The sequence below is a fragment of the Lissotriton helveticus genome, chromosome 2_1, assembly GCF_964261635.1.
Source record: "Lissotriton helveticus chromosome 2_1, aLisHel1.1, whole genome shotgun sequence".
Classification (NCBI taxonomy): Eukaryota; Metazoa; Chordata; class Amphibia; order Caudata; family Salamandridae; genus Lissotriton; species Lissotriton helveticus.
The window spans coordinates 234,458,367-234,474,011 of record NC_136059.1 but is presented as its reverse complement, the minus strand read 5'-3'; the positions used below and the strand labels follow the sequence as shown (position 1 = coordinate 234,474,011).

General features: G+C 39.8%; 1 long non-coding RNA gene across 1 annotated transcript in view; it reads right to left on the bottom strand.

Annotated features, from left to right (window-relative positions):
• Window positions 1-829: 829 nt before the first annotated feature.
• LOC144819288 (uncharacterized) overlaps window positions 830-15,645 on the bottom strand; it is a 490,913-nt gene continuing 476,097 nt past the window's right edge. The window contains exons 2-3 of the long non-coding RNA XR_013607263.1: window positions 11,092-11,196; window positions 830-1,350 (exon numbers count right to left, since the gene is read on the bottom strand). This is a non-coding gene — a long non-coding RNA (uncharacterized LOC144819288). The remainder of the gene's footprint in view (window positions 1,351-11,091; window positions 11,197-15,645) is intronic.

Sequence of the window (15,645 nt, the reverse complement as noted above, 5' to 3'; positions counted from 1 at the left end):
TCTTCTATTACCTGATCAAGCCCACACCAGCACTACTTACCCACCCACACATAAATGGGATTCATAATTTACATATATAACATAATTCGTCAACATCATCATTCAGGCCATGTGTTGTATAAATGATTAACCTTGTTCTGAATCTGCTTCTCCTGACTTGAGGATTTTGTAAGTTTGGATTAATTGTTTTAATACATTTAATACTATCTCCCCATTGCTCAGAAGCAGTTACCACTGCTAGCTTTTAAAGTAATATTAGATCTTTGTATCATGGCAGCAGTCTGGTCTCAGGTTTTGATAAGTTATGATATAAATAAATAGCCCACTAACTTTGTAATTTCATTCAATCTTGCTGCCTGTGTTGGATACAATTTCTGATTCCTCCTACAGTTAGAGTTCATGTGGGTGGGAGTGGGACCACGCTTGTGATGTCTTCAATTTCAGTGTGCGAACCTGCTACTACTACCACCACCATTGAGAAGAAACCTTGAGAAACCATGCAATAAGATTTTGGAAGTTTGAGGGAGGTAGCAGGCATCACTTAATCTATTCATGTAAGAGCACTATGGTGTGAAGTGAACTAGTTTAGTTAGTAACAACCTTCTACTGAAGATTATGATTTTTTTAATAGGCCGCTGTAGGCAACCTAGGCATAGGCAAACCCCCCTAGTGGGAATTATAGTTACAGAAGGTAGTAGAAAAAGAGTATAACTAACTGGTATACACTATGATAAGGGGATTAATAAAAAGAGAATGTACTAAAAGGCAGTATAGCAAAGTAAAACACAAAAGGCAGATTTCCATCATAAACAATTTCCCTTTCATTTTTTGACAATAATACCCACTCGTTCCACCCACAACAGGCTCACTCCTCTACCTAGATAAAAAAAATCACCCCAACCAATGTCCACAGAAACTAAAGTAGAACAAAGTCCAAATACCCTTCCCAATTTCCACTCTCTCCACCTGCAATAGAAGTCCCTCCCATTAGAGCAAATATATTTTTTTTAAAAGGGGCTTAAGTGGCATCGATCTGGGTGTGAAGGCATGCTACCTCTCGGGGAAGTAGTGTCAGCTGACGTAGTTAACAGTATTGGAAGCAGTCTGTAGATAATGATGAGGATGGGGGAACAGCAGTGGTGGATCCTAGCTGCCGGTTGTGCTGCCGATGGTGTGACGGATGGAGGCGCTGATGGCTGGCCAGATGTACTGGGGCAGTGAAAGATGCTTCCACCGCCTCCTCCTCCTCCAGAGCCAGCAGCTGGACATTTTTGGCCTGAATGGCTTGCATCCATTGCTGCCTCAGCTAGGCTGCTATCTTCTGCTGAGATGGTGAACCGACAGGAGAAACTTTATCAAGAAAGAAAGCAAAATGTAAATAATGCTCAGTGCAAACACATGATTATACAGTGGCACAGTAGCAGAACATTGGTGTCCCCTAGGGCCATTGGAATGTTTGATGTGATTAGTAAAAGGGCCAAGTTTTCCGCACACATGCATCACATAAAAAGGACTGACTGCAGCGAATTAACATCAAACACAAAGTGAGGGGCCCTAGAGACCAAAGGGACAGGGCATCGGATAAGACGCAAAAGTCAAATTGATAATACCCTTTAGGTTCACTTATCTCATAAACACTCCATATACACTCTACACACATGCATTAACACAGTCTTGAAGGAAACGTGAATCCAGGGGATATTGAAACACTTATGAATCCAATTGATAAGAATATCCAATTAAAATATGCATCATTTGCAATTAAAAACAAAGATCTTTAAAAAACATGTATCTAACATATTTTACATTGTAAAAGTAAAAGAGACAACACAAAGACAATCACATTTGTCATCGAAAAGTTAATTCAGGCGAATACACACAAACATCACATTGCAAAAAAACACATTCTTTGTCAAGATGTGGTTCTATAGTGCACACATTTAACAACAACAGAACGTCAACAAAGTTTGGTGGATTGAAGTGAATAGAATAAGACCACCTTCTTCAGAACAATAAACTTACATCTTCTCCTCTCCTCAAAATTTCTCATTAAAACCTATTTGAGAAAACAATATTTATGATCCATATTCTTATTGTGCATATAAAACATACGTATATGAATAATTTGTTACTTAATCTGGACCAAAAAGAATAAGTATTCCCATATCCCCGAACTCATGCATTTCCCCCAAGACTACGGTTGTTGTTCAAGAAAGGCATCACATTATCGTCCATATTTTTAATATTCACTATACCATTTTTAACCAATACATAACAACCAACACAATCATGGGGTTTCCCAATAAAAAGATATGAAAAGTTTTTTTAGAAAAGTCAGATTGAACAGATTTTTTGCAGACAGAGAATATCAGCCTACCTCGAGTGTAACAGGTTTTAAGCCCCAATCCACCTTTACTCCCAACCTAAGTCAGGTAGAAAAGAATGTTGCATTGTTTGAGAGAATTGTGGAAATTGAAATTAAGACAAGTCTTGCTTCCCACGAGGGACAAGCCAACAATCTCTCTAAAAATCACAGAACAGCTTTGAAACAACTACAAGAATGTGATCAAATAATAATCAAACCGGCAGATAAGGGGGTGGAAGTAGTAGTATTGAGTAGTAATGATTTTGACAATAGGATGAAATCCCTGTTAAATGTAACCGAATACTATAAACCAGTTTCATGGAACTCGATTGAAATTTTGAAAAGACAAGTGGCTCGGTTTTTAAATCATGGCAGGGAAAACAATATGATCAGTGAGGATGAATATAGATTCTTATTTAATACCAACCCCATAATTCCGGCAAGATGTAATGGATCCCCCAATGCGACCCATTGTCAGTAGCTTAGGGTCACTTTTAGAGCCCCTTAGCAAATATGCAGACTTCTTCCTAAGGCCAATTGTACAGAAACAGAAGTCGTACCTGAAAGATACAGCCCACACCATCTCAATATTCGAGGGACAGAGCTTCGATAAGGTGACCCAGTTTTTGGTCACCTTAGACATCGAAGCTCTGTACACGAATATCCCCCAGGACGACACAATCAAAGTGATGTTCTCAATTTTGAATGAGGAAGATCTAAAGGGAGGCCATGAAGAATTTATCCTAGGGTGCATAGAGCTAGTATTAAAAAACAATAATTTCCTGTTCAAGGAAGAACTTTTCAAACAGTTTAAGGGGACCAGCATGGGGGCCACATGTGCCCCCAGTCTGGCCTGCTTGTATGTAGGCCATTACGAGCAGAAGCACATCTACAACGAGATGGCACCATACTTTGAGAATGTGTCTCACTGGTACCGTTAAATTGACGATATCATTTTCGTCTGGAACGGTGCCAGTGAGGATCTACTATCATTTTTGGAATGGTTAAACATGGGAGATGAGAACCACAAATTCACAGCACACTACAGTGATGCCAGTGTGGATTTTCTTGACATCAAAATAAAAGACTTGGATGGGGTGCTGGAAGTTGAACTCTTTTCAAAACCAACTGATAAAAATACCTTGCTCCAGTACCAGAGTAATCATCCCCGCTCACAAAAAGACAACATTCCCTTTGGAGAATTTTTAAGGCTGCGACGAAACTGCAGCAATCTCAATGATTTCTATTACCATGCAGAAATCATGGACAAAAAATTAAGGGAGAGAGGATATCCAAAAAAACTCGTAAAACAATCCCTGAAACGTGCAAGATTTTATGACAGGGACCATTTATTGGATATCAATAAAGAAAAAAAGAACAAAGTCCAAGACAGGATAGTATTCGTTAGTCAGTACTCAGGAGTGAGTAATAAAATAAAAAATATTGTCAACCAGATTCTGAATGATGGTCTCACAGTTCCAATACCAAAACCTCTGTTCCCTTTTAGGCGGAATCAAACCATTCAAAAACGCCTTAGTACAAACATACAAAAAATCAGCAGTACCCAAAGTACCCTTAGCAATACAAAGGCTACAGGAAATTACAAGTGTGGTTCCTGTTCAATATGTCCAAATTGCATAGAAACTAAAATGTTAAATTTCAATGGAAAAAACTTGTCCTCCAAAACACTCAACAATTGTAGGAGTAAGAGTGTGATCTACCTACTATTTTGCCCGTTTGGCTATGGGTACGTAGGTGAGATGGGCAGGGAGCTCCGGATAAGACTCCTTGAACATAGATCTTCTATTAAAAATAAAAAAGAAAATGCACCCCTGACTGACCATTTTCTCAAAAATAATCATGGTTGCAATGATTTTTCGTGGTAAGTTTTAGAGGAGGTCACTATCAGTTGGAGAGGTGGAAACCTGGAAGCAGTAAGGAAAACACTTGAACAATGGTTCATATGTTACCTCAACACGATGGATAAGGGCCTTAATACTAGAGAGGAATGGATGAGGCTGTTAGTTAACCAATAGAAAAATTAAACACAATTCCAATGCCCAGGACAACTTTAGGTAAAATCTGAAGCTTAGAAAATTTCTAAATAGAAAAAACTGGGAAATAAACGAATTAAGAAATTACTTTTTTCAAAAATACTTCGGTCTTATTTAACAACCTTACTGAAGTCAAAATAAAGAAAACATTATTTTCTTCTAATAGTAAAAAATAAAAATGGTTAAGACATTACAATAAACAGGTACTCACGATATTCCGTGAAAACAGTTGAGGCAAGGACATCAACAACAGTCTGGATTGATACCCTGGAGTGTATTAATTTACAAAAGTAAGAAATCTAATATCAATTCATACTAAAAATACTAAAAATAAAAGGGGTACCAAGTTTCTACATATATGGTCTTTTGTGTGGGATCTAGATAAATTCGCTAAATAGAAAAAAATAAGGGGACACAAAGACATCTACAGGTTTATAACGCAATTTGCGTATAAATAAAGGGTACATAGATCGTTTCAGGTTCACATTGAGGCTTAGGTTAACCCCGCCCAAAATGTGAACATGACAGAGAGGCTTGGAGTATTCGGCCAATCAGATAGAAGGATAATTTTCCTTCCGGATTAAGTAAACTGTGTTTGCAAAGCTTCCGGAGTAAGAGTGGAAAAGCGGGAATCCAAATTCTAAACAGCTGGTATTGTTTTAGTGAGCACCAATAAGATCGCAGTCACAAATATATAAATATACCAACATCAGTAACGAAGGTAGCTAGCTTTTTTTAGCTAGCTTTTTTCCACGACACTTGTTTCGATGGAGGACAAAGACCGGTTGTAGGAGTTGGCGCTTGTCGTTTTTGATGGTAAGGAGGACTATGCCCTATTGCTAAAGACGGCCCGAATAAAGGAGGATAAGAAGGTCCAATAGTATAGTGGGCCTAACAGTGGAATACTGTCCTTTTTTTTTCAATTAGAGCAACCCAAGAAGGACAAGCGAGTTTTAAGATCAACTACCCAGGCAAATATAACCACAAGGGAGGATTCCACCTATCCCCTTTTTATTGTAAGTGGTATATCTTTATATATAAATAGTTGGAGACAACTGAATATCCGTTAAGCACTAATTATTATCTATGTGTACTGTTTCCTTAAATTTCAGTGAGGAATGAAGGTTTATATTTCGTAGAACCGCTTATCAGGAACCATAATAACCGGCAGTTAGAAGGATCTTTTTGGGAAATATTAATACAAATTCAAGAAGGTACGTTACTAATCCTAGTCTCTGCCTGAATAGGCAATAATGATAATAGTAGCAATAATCAGAACACCAGATCATGTTATTGTATCTTAATTGCAGAGTCAGGAAACGAGCAGCAAATATTCATACGATTTTAAACGTTGCCCATCAAAACCCCAGAAAGAGGGAACTGTCAGAAAAAGACGCAATATCACAATAAAAGGTAATAATGGAAGATAGATATATCTAGGTAAAACACAACTTAACATATAGAGAATATTGATAAAAGAATATCTCCTTACAGACCCCGCGTGAAGGACCTTAAAAATGTAACTAGGATAAGTGGAAGACAAAAAATGAATATGACATAAGGTAAAGAAAGCAGTAAGATTTTCTTTTCCCTTGATACATCATGGTTTCTGGGTGTGAATAGATGAGGTGTTTGAGCACATAACCCCCCGTCTTTTTAGATAAAGGGTGAAGATTAAAAACACCAAGAGCCCATATTTAAGAAACGATTACAATCTGAGAGAATGTATTGGCGAGATTTAATGATTTTAATCTGAAATAATGTATTGGTGAGATTTAATGATGACAAGAAATGCATAAGAAACAGCGGTCATATCGGAGATGTCAATATGCTGGAAAAAGTTTAATAATGTGTTTCTCTATCTTAAAAATAAGCACAATGAATAATGAACTACTAATAGACTGCGCAATATGAAGCGTAAAATGTACTACAATGATGTACGATTACAATAATGATATTGCACTAGATAGGTTTGAATTATTTTACACAAAATACTTATTTAAATATGTCTATTCACAGGATTTCCTCGAAATCGGCAACCATCCAGTGCCTGTGATAGGAGAGACATATCAATTTGGTCTTGAAAAAGATGGTAAATTATAATTAAACCATCGAAACGCGTCGACGCCTAGATTCACATAATCAAGGGATTGAGCTTACTCCATAGATACAAAAATTAGAGCGTGTCCTGGAGAAGTTTCTATAATTCAGGCTCCCTGATATGTATATATATGACGAATAAGATTGTCTGTTTTGTTCTCTCCTTATTTTTCTCCTTTTCTTTTATGATTTTTTTAATAGTAATCCCTTTTTAGTAAAGGATTGGTTTTAATATAATGTGGTGCTAATGTACATGTGCCTGAATGCATTTGCAATGTATTGTTTTTAATTTTGTGTAAATATTTAACTTTGAACAAAAAAAATAAAGAGGAATTATATAATTCATTTTCTGGTTGTTAAATATTTATTTCTAATACATGGGCTATATTGATGTAAACTATACATCATAGTGTATTGATAGTTTGTGTCACCAAGGGATCTTCTTTTTCACTATTGATTAGTACTCTAATCTCCTGGTTTGAACGGGGTCTCTCTCTAATTATTACACGTTTCCCAATATCCCCCCTCTCTCATGCTTATTTTTGACCCATTTGAGTAACTCACAGATGAACAGCACTCGATGAAACGCTGTTCATGTTAAAATAAAAACCGGAAGTACAGACGAAAAACTAGAAGTACAGACGAGGATCTGCACATAGGCAAATAGACAAGAAGCGACAGTATTAGTAGCCCTATGCCCCAGGTAGTTCAATGGGTTGCAATAATTATTTTAAATTAGAGCATACCTATTCCATCTGTTGTGCTTATTGTATCCTCATGTGCAGATATTTCAAAAGTACATAGGATGATTCATGTGATTATTAAGTGGGCTGAAAACACTCCACCCTTTTTCCAATGCTACCCGACTGTCTGTTCACGGTGTCCCTGGAATAATAGTGATAATTTACATAATAAACGACACCACCAACTCAAGAGTTTAACATTATCATTATGTTGTGATTCAGCTCTATAGTTAATTAAGCTTCTATCATTTGTTATCAAATACCTGAGGTCAATGAGCATCCGTGAAACCATACGTAGGGAGTTAAAAAACATCCCTCGGACATTTTGAGCTAGATGGAAACTTCTAATTCTACTACCGTCCCAGTGACTGAAAAACAAATACCACAACACTAAGGGGCCCATTAGGAAGTCAGGCGGATCGCCACCACCAATCTTTAGCCACCCGCCACCCATTTCCCCCGCCATATTAGTATGGCGGGGGGACCGCGGCAAACGGAAAGACCGTCCGCCGCTTTTCTGCCCCGGTCGCCTTGCGGCCGGGGCAGAAAATGTTTAATATGGTGGCAATGTCTATTAGACACCGCCAGCCATATTATGATGGGCTTTGGGGAATGCCTTTCAGTGGCGGCAATGCCGCCATGGAAAGGCATGCGGAGACTCCCTGCGGGGGCACGTTGCGGGCCCCCTGGGACTCCGGGGGGGGTGGGTGGTGCACATGGGGGTACCTATGGTACCACCCGCATTTCAAAGTGTAACATGGCAGGCACTGCACGGTGCCTATCATGTTGTGTTTTGAAATGCACAACGTGCATTTTTATCACCGCCCGCCGCGATGGTAAAAATACAGGATGCGTCCGCCAGTGTGGCGGGTGCATCCTAATGGCCATGGCAGGATCGCAGCTCCGATGGCGGGCGGTCCCATTTTGCACGGGGATGGCGGGCAGGCAAAGTCCGCCCGCCATCCTAATGGACCCCTAAGTGTGCTTATCTTAGTGTCCTGTATGTAGTCCAAACTGCCTTAGACACAGAAAGACAATATCCCCTTTGAACAATTCCCATTTGGACAATTCCTCCGGTTGCAGAGGAGTTGTTTTTCCTTGGGGGATTTTTAAAACACTCTGATATTCTTAAAGACAAGCTTTTAGTTTGAGGCCACCCAAAGAAATTGATCAAACATGCGTTCAACAAGGCATCTTTAACAATTGCGAAAACATTTTGGACAGAACTGACAAGTGTTAGAAAAATAAAGGTATCAATGAATGATTAGTATTTGTCAGTCAATTTTCAAGTATTAGTTATATAATAAAAAATATTGTTAATTCCAATTGGAACATATTTAATGACAATGAGGATACCAAATTCGAAAAAACACTTTTTGCTTTTAAACGGAATGCCAATCTCCATAAATCACTCGTTCACACTTACAGAGAAGTAAACCTTTTACAACATGGCACTTTCAAAATGGCAAAAGCTATTGGTAACCACACATTTGGGAGTTGCACAATATGTGTACATTGCAAAGTGGGTAAAACCTTTGAGTAGAATGGCCTGAATAACTGTAGGAGTGCTCAATTTGTTGCTGTGCCAAGGTGGATTGGGCTATGTAGTTGAAACTAGTACAGAACTGAAATTGATATTACTTGAACATAAGTCAATGGATTGGGCTATGTAGTTGAAATTAGCAGAGAACTAAGATTGAGATTACTTGAACAAAGGTTAGCATTAAAAACGAATAAATTGAATTCCCCATTGGTTTAACATTATGCCAATCTAGAACACAAACATATGGCGTTCCGTTGGTTTATACTTCAGAAAATAACAGGGAATAAAAGAGGAGGTAATATAGAACTGAAACGTAAAAATAGAGAACGGTGGTACATTTCCAAACTCAACACTGTTGAAAATGGGTTAAATACAAGAGAAGATTGGATGAAGGTGATAAAGTAGGTGTCCTGTTTGTCTCTGGGGATACTCCCTAATACTGTATCAAAGATAGTATTGATTTAACTAGATGATGGGAGTAAATCAACATGGTCAACACTAGAGAAATGTCCTGCAGTAATACTACTAGGGACTTAGACTTTTTCGGTATCAACTTCAAAACTAGGGAAAACCCCACTTAAAGGTACATTTTAAGAATTTATAACATGGATATCCTGTCTGTAGACAGTGGAAAAAATGATGCAATGCACTACAGGGAAAGAAACGGTATATAGATTTTAATTGAGCACATTTTGATTTTAATTGAGCACATTTGTCACGGAATATCCCATCCACAAAACTCTAAATCAGGCACTTAATCCCACTTTTCTTCCTGACCTTCCCCCTCCACCAAAAATTATTTTGAACAAGTACCTGTGCTTGTGAATAAGGAAAGTTATTCTACTGCAGGGAAAGTTAGAGGGAATAGGCTATGTAGAGGTTGTGCTATAATGTAATGTAATGTGTATAATTGTAAAGCGCACTGTTGCCAGCCGGCGTCCTGGCGCTGTATATCGCTGGGGAACCCGTCCTGGCTTTCCCTGTGGGATGGTCCCTGCTGGGAATCCCCAAGGTGGAGCAAGGCATCCCCGGCGTTGAGGGGGCAGTTGTGGAGATTAGGCAAGCTAATGCCCAGAGTTGCCGAGTGGGACCCCTGGTTAGAGTGGGCACCGAGGCGAGAAGTATCCAGTCCGCCGACCCTGGTCCACGACCCTGCCCCGTCGGGAATCGAACCCTGGTCCCGGCCGACTTCTGCTTCTGGGTCTGCCGCCTCTAACCAGTGAGCCACACCACACCTGCTATAGAACAATGGGGTGTCACTGATCATCATGTGCTAAGCTTTGGCTTAGTCAGGCACTGTAGATTTGAACAGGTGTAAATCCGTAATGGAAGCCATGAAATATATATACATAAATCACTTGGCCAGAAAAATGTGGCACATGCCATAAATTGATTGTTTCAATTTTTCAGTAGGGTAGCATATAACGTAGGAAAGAATAATGAAGTGAAGTGCTAGTAGGAGGTGACTGAGTGGGCACTGGGAAACATACCTTGTTTTCGGTTTCTAATGCATTGAAAACTTCATAATGCTGTATTAACTGAAACAGATACACATTTCACAGCCAACACTGCAGTGCAAAATTGAAACACGCTGCAGTTAAGTCACGGGTGGTGAAATGTCAGGAGTAAAACTGCAATACCTTACTACAGTTTGATTACCAGTACTTTCTATCAAAACTATCACTTTTGGAGGTTTGTTGGTCGACAATGTTGGAAAAGCCAGGTAGTCAAGCCAACCAAAACTTTTCACTTAAAAGGGCTGAGCTATGATAACTGCGAGTCAGTGAAGCGCAATGAAGGGGTGGAATGGTCAATGGACATATGGTCTTGGTTGGAAAATGTAATGGGATCTCATAATCTCCTGCCTTGCAGCATTGTCATGGAAACTGCTGGGATACTGTATAAATGAATGATAACACACCATTGGGGGGGGGGGGCATGACCATGGTGTATGGCGACTCAATTGTTCTGACTGCTTGAGCATGAGCAAGAAAGGCTTCTCAACAAAAATATGTAGTGGGTTATGGCTTACTTGGGCCTTCAATCTTCAGAGTACAAAAACTCCATTCTCTTACAGTACCACAAGATATATAAGGAGAAAGGGAAGGCCTACTAAAAAAGCAGAAGAAAGCTATAAAGTACAGACAGGAGGAAGTCAGCTAAAGATGCATGAAATATAAAAAAAAGAATAATGCAGGGATAACAGGTTTTTAACAAACATTAGCTAGAGGAGAAGGAAAAAAAGAAGACCGTTACGGAAAAAATAATAATAACAACAGGACATACTGGAGCCAACAGGACCATTGGCCGTGGTAGTTGTGGTTCCACCCACCACAGCTCTCATCGTAGCAGCCCATTCACCTGCCTGTGATGACCTCTTGCCCTTGGGTACTGATGTAAGAAATAAAGAAGATAAAAAAAGAGATTAGTGATACAGTTAATATCCGAAAATATTCAGTAGCATTGGAGGTTTCTAAATCCAATTGCCTATAGTACTAGTATTGACCTATTTCTAATTTCCTAAATCTAGCCACTATTCCTAATTTCCTAAAGCTAAACTACATTTTGAACTGCTAATTCATTGCAACGAATGATCATTGCTTCTCAACCCCCTTTGATCGACTTCTCTGTCTCACTTTTCAAACATAGATACTACACATCATTGGGAGATTGGGATCGTATGAGCTACATAAAAAAGGCACAGTGAATGCTAACTTCCAGATATACTACTGCAATCTGAGTGACAGGACAGATGAGTCTGTATGACTTCTTAATTAATGAGGCCCAGCGAGTGCATACGAGTAGGTAGCACTGAACACCTGGCTAGCCAAGCTGTATCAGATATTATTTGTAACATAAACTTAACTTACCTCTAAGTATGAGCAGCATGCTGTATTAAAAACAAATAACAGCATTTTAAGAAAACAAAATATTATTACTCACTGAGCCCCGCAAACTCAATGCCCAGAAGGTCAAGCAGGTCCTGTTCGAACCTGTGAGGTCCACTCAGCGGTGTAATAGGAGCAGTGTCATGCACTGCACCTCAGCGCTACGGCACACAGATCAGCTCACTCTCCCCCACAGCCGCCGATGATACAGCGGGGTGATCCCTCTCCCGGGCCTGCTGCCTGCTTCCAGCATGGAGGTGGCAGTGCACAAAAAAACAAGTGCATCCACCTCCTCCTCTGAAAAAATGGGACAGGCTGCACCTCTTGACAGCAAGGTGTCTAGTTTATTGCAGCCACACTGGCCCACCCCTTGCTGCATATTCTGACATGGCACTGGGTCACAAATAAAAGAAGTAAGGCAAAAGAAAAGAGCATTTCAGAAAGGAACAACTAAAGGAAGTGGAACACAAGGAAGAAAAGCATGGAATGCACTAATGGCCTGAAAAAGCAATACGTACAGGTGGCCGAGCATTCCTCCGCCCGTTTACGGAATCTCACCATTTTTTTTAAATAGCAAAACTCTGTGAATTCTGCACAGGCCTAGTTTATATCTACAGATTGCATGCTATCACAAAAAATCTCCCCCTTCTGTATTCTTTGAAATCTTGCATGAAAAATGACTGGGAATTAGAAATGTTACCTTTCCCCTCCCTTATTTGTTTTGAATGCACCTTTCCTTCCCTTCTACCTTCTTCATGCATCTTCTGTATATACACTATTCTGAATCTCATGCCTCTCTGTCTCAGTCTCTCTTTTTTCCCTAAATGATATCTCTGCAACCTAGCAATATCTAATAATTTCAGCAAGCATTTGCTTCTAACATAGCATTCTTTAATGATCACACCTGTCATTTATTTTCCACAAAGTAGCTGAAGTAAATGTATGAAATAGTTTTTCTGTAGCATGCAAGACTAACGCCAATAGACATTGGATTGACCACTAACTTTGGGATCCTAGATAGTATACTTATCGTTGTAAAGTACTTCAATGCCTTGTCAGGGGTATTACATGCTAAATAAATGCAATTTAAAAAGGTATTCCCACCTCCCACTATGTAGATATGTGTACATTAATGTGTAGTATTGAGTATTGGGTGTGTAGTAAAGTAGTTTTCCTTTTTTATAAATAAAAGCATTGCCTGGACAATAATTTATTAAAGGTTGTTTGCAGTGTGTCTCTGAACTGGAGTAGAAGCCTACATTACCTCCTCTGAATAGGTCTTTGACTTCTCGGCCATGCTAATCTGAGAAAGCCAAATGCGACAGTGCGGTACTTGTCTCCAAGTAAACAGAAGGTTGCTGACTTCTGTGGGACTCACATCCTCTACAATTAAAGAACCCACATTCTTACAGTTAGGACTAAACAAGTTATTTTGAAGAAACAGATGTTTAGCACACTCCTGAAAGTCATAATATATACGTGGAGACAGTGGTAAAGGCCTCCACAGTGATGGGCCATATACATGAAAGGTAATTCATACAAATGTAGTATAACAATTCAGAGAGAAGACAGTAAATTAAGGCTGAAAGACATTATGCATCTGGTAGGAAGATAATGGACAAACAACTGAGGGCCTCATTTATGAGACCCCTTGCAGTGCTTTTGCATCACCGGAATGCCACTTTTTTTACATTTCGGTGGCGCAAGGTGCTGCAGCATATTTACAATGTCACGTTAAGTCACTTTGTGTGGTTTTTCATAGCATTGTAAATATGTGTCCCTTTGTTGCAGAATGTTGCGTCAAAGGGGCGATCCATGGGTTTTGCTGTGGGTGTTCCAACTCAACACCCATGGAATCTGAAGCATTCCCAGATTTACTAGGAATCGTAAACCTGGGAATGAATCAAATTCTGCGGTAGCGTTAAGTAGGAGAAATGTTTTCATTTCTCTTCACTTTTCCCTTTTTCTATGTGTGCTGCATTCTCCGGCACAAATAGAAAGAGGAAATTGCCTCAAGTGTGCAGGACGGTGTCCCTTCCCTTCACAAAATCAATTGGCCTTGCAATGCAGGCACCCTTGAACCATGGTGCAAGGGTGCCTGCGTTGGTGAATGGCAGCCCATTGTGCAGCAGTGCAGGGGAAAAAGACAGGAATGTGCGGTATCTCAGTGATATGGCCCATTCCTGACCTTTTGTTTTGATGTAGGGCCGCACATCAAGATTCCTTGTGGCACCACTGTGTGCCAAAAGCTCATAAATCAGGCCCTTAGACTTTGTGGATCAGGCAGATACCTTTACAGGTAGCCAGTTCAGAGACCCAAGCACAGATCTGATGAGCTCATGTTTTTCTCAGGTCAAACAGGAGACAAGCAGCATGGCTCTGGACTGGTGAACCCAGACAACACCCATTGCTTTTTGACACTGCCACATATTTACAAGGATGTGCAAATCTGAGGATCACCAAAAACGAATGCCAATTCAAAAGGAGGCGTTAGTGTGGCACAAAGAGGAGAAGTACTTTTATTTCTCTTCATTTTTGCTCTTTCTATGTGTGCTGCATTCTACAGCACACATAAAAGAGGCAAATTGCAATTAAGGATTGTTTATGTGCAGGGACGGTGCCCTTCCTGCACATAAACAATCATGCTTCTAAGCAGACACCACGGTGCAAGGATGCCTGCGTTAGTGCTAGGCAGCTTTTTTAGCGGTGACCCAGGTGTGAGCACAGGGATGCACTGTATTCTTGTTAATATGGGGGATCCCTGCATTTTTCAATAATGCAACTCGGCACAGCAGATTTCTTGTAGTGCTACGCTGCGCCATTTTATTGTAAATATACCCCATGGAGTCAGGGCATGCGTGCGTGTCAGCAATGATGTCACAGCGGTGGCCCTGAGCCGTTTTACGCACAACAGGCACCACTGCCACATATCATGTATTCGAGTTGGATGCAGAAGAAATGTAACATTCGTATTATTAGTGATTTTGACATTAGTAGATACAGAAATCGCTATCTTGACCAAGTAACTCAGGGGCATATTATCAAGGGGGTTTATCTCCGCTTTTTTGGCTTTAAAAGCCAAGAAAGCGGAGATAAAATTATCTCCCTATTACCAAGCTGTCGCTAACACCAGTTAGTGACAGCTAATAGGAGATAGCGACCATCTTGGGCCCCGCTTTGCATGTCAGTGATATTTATCACTAATGACATGCAAAGTGGGCGTGCCAAGATGTTAGCGACTGGAAACAGTCGCTAACATCGCTATCTCCTATTACCAACTTTTGGAGATATTCGCGCTAAGCGCGAATATCTCCAAAAGCTAACACCTGCCCTGAGCAGTTCTTCACCATGTTATCCAATGGGAGGTGGATAACATGGCTAAGAGCATTTGCTCGATAATGCATGAATATCGCTGACTTTTCAGAGATATTCATGCATTGCGGCCGTTTTTTATCGCATTTGCGATAAACCTTGCTAATAGCAAGGTTTATCTGCGATAAAAATCGCCGATGTGCGGCGATAATTTTTGTCTCTAAACAAGTTAGAGACAAAAATTATCGCTAGTTGTTGGTAATATGCCCCTGAGCCAAACCTTCTTATCAAGAATGAGTATATCAACATATGAATATTGTTCTTGCTGTCTTATTCCATTTAAAGGAATTGGCATATTGCACTGTTGGACTACTCAATTGTTAAACGGGTTAAGGTACAAAAATAAGCAGAATAGTTGCAATCCATCAACACAATCTTCTGCAGCTGAAGGCAACTCATTCTAATATGTTCATTTCATAAAATACAAATGTAATTTTCCTGAATTGGAGTTTATCGTATTAACTTCACTTCAAAAACCCAAAACTTGTTTATAGAAATATACATATATTTTATATCTTTGAATCTGCTGCCATCTTCTGGCAGTAATGAGAACTGTTCCTGTTCAATTTGTTAACATTGA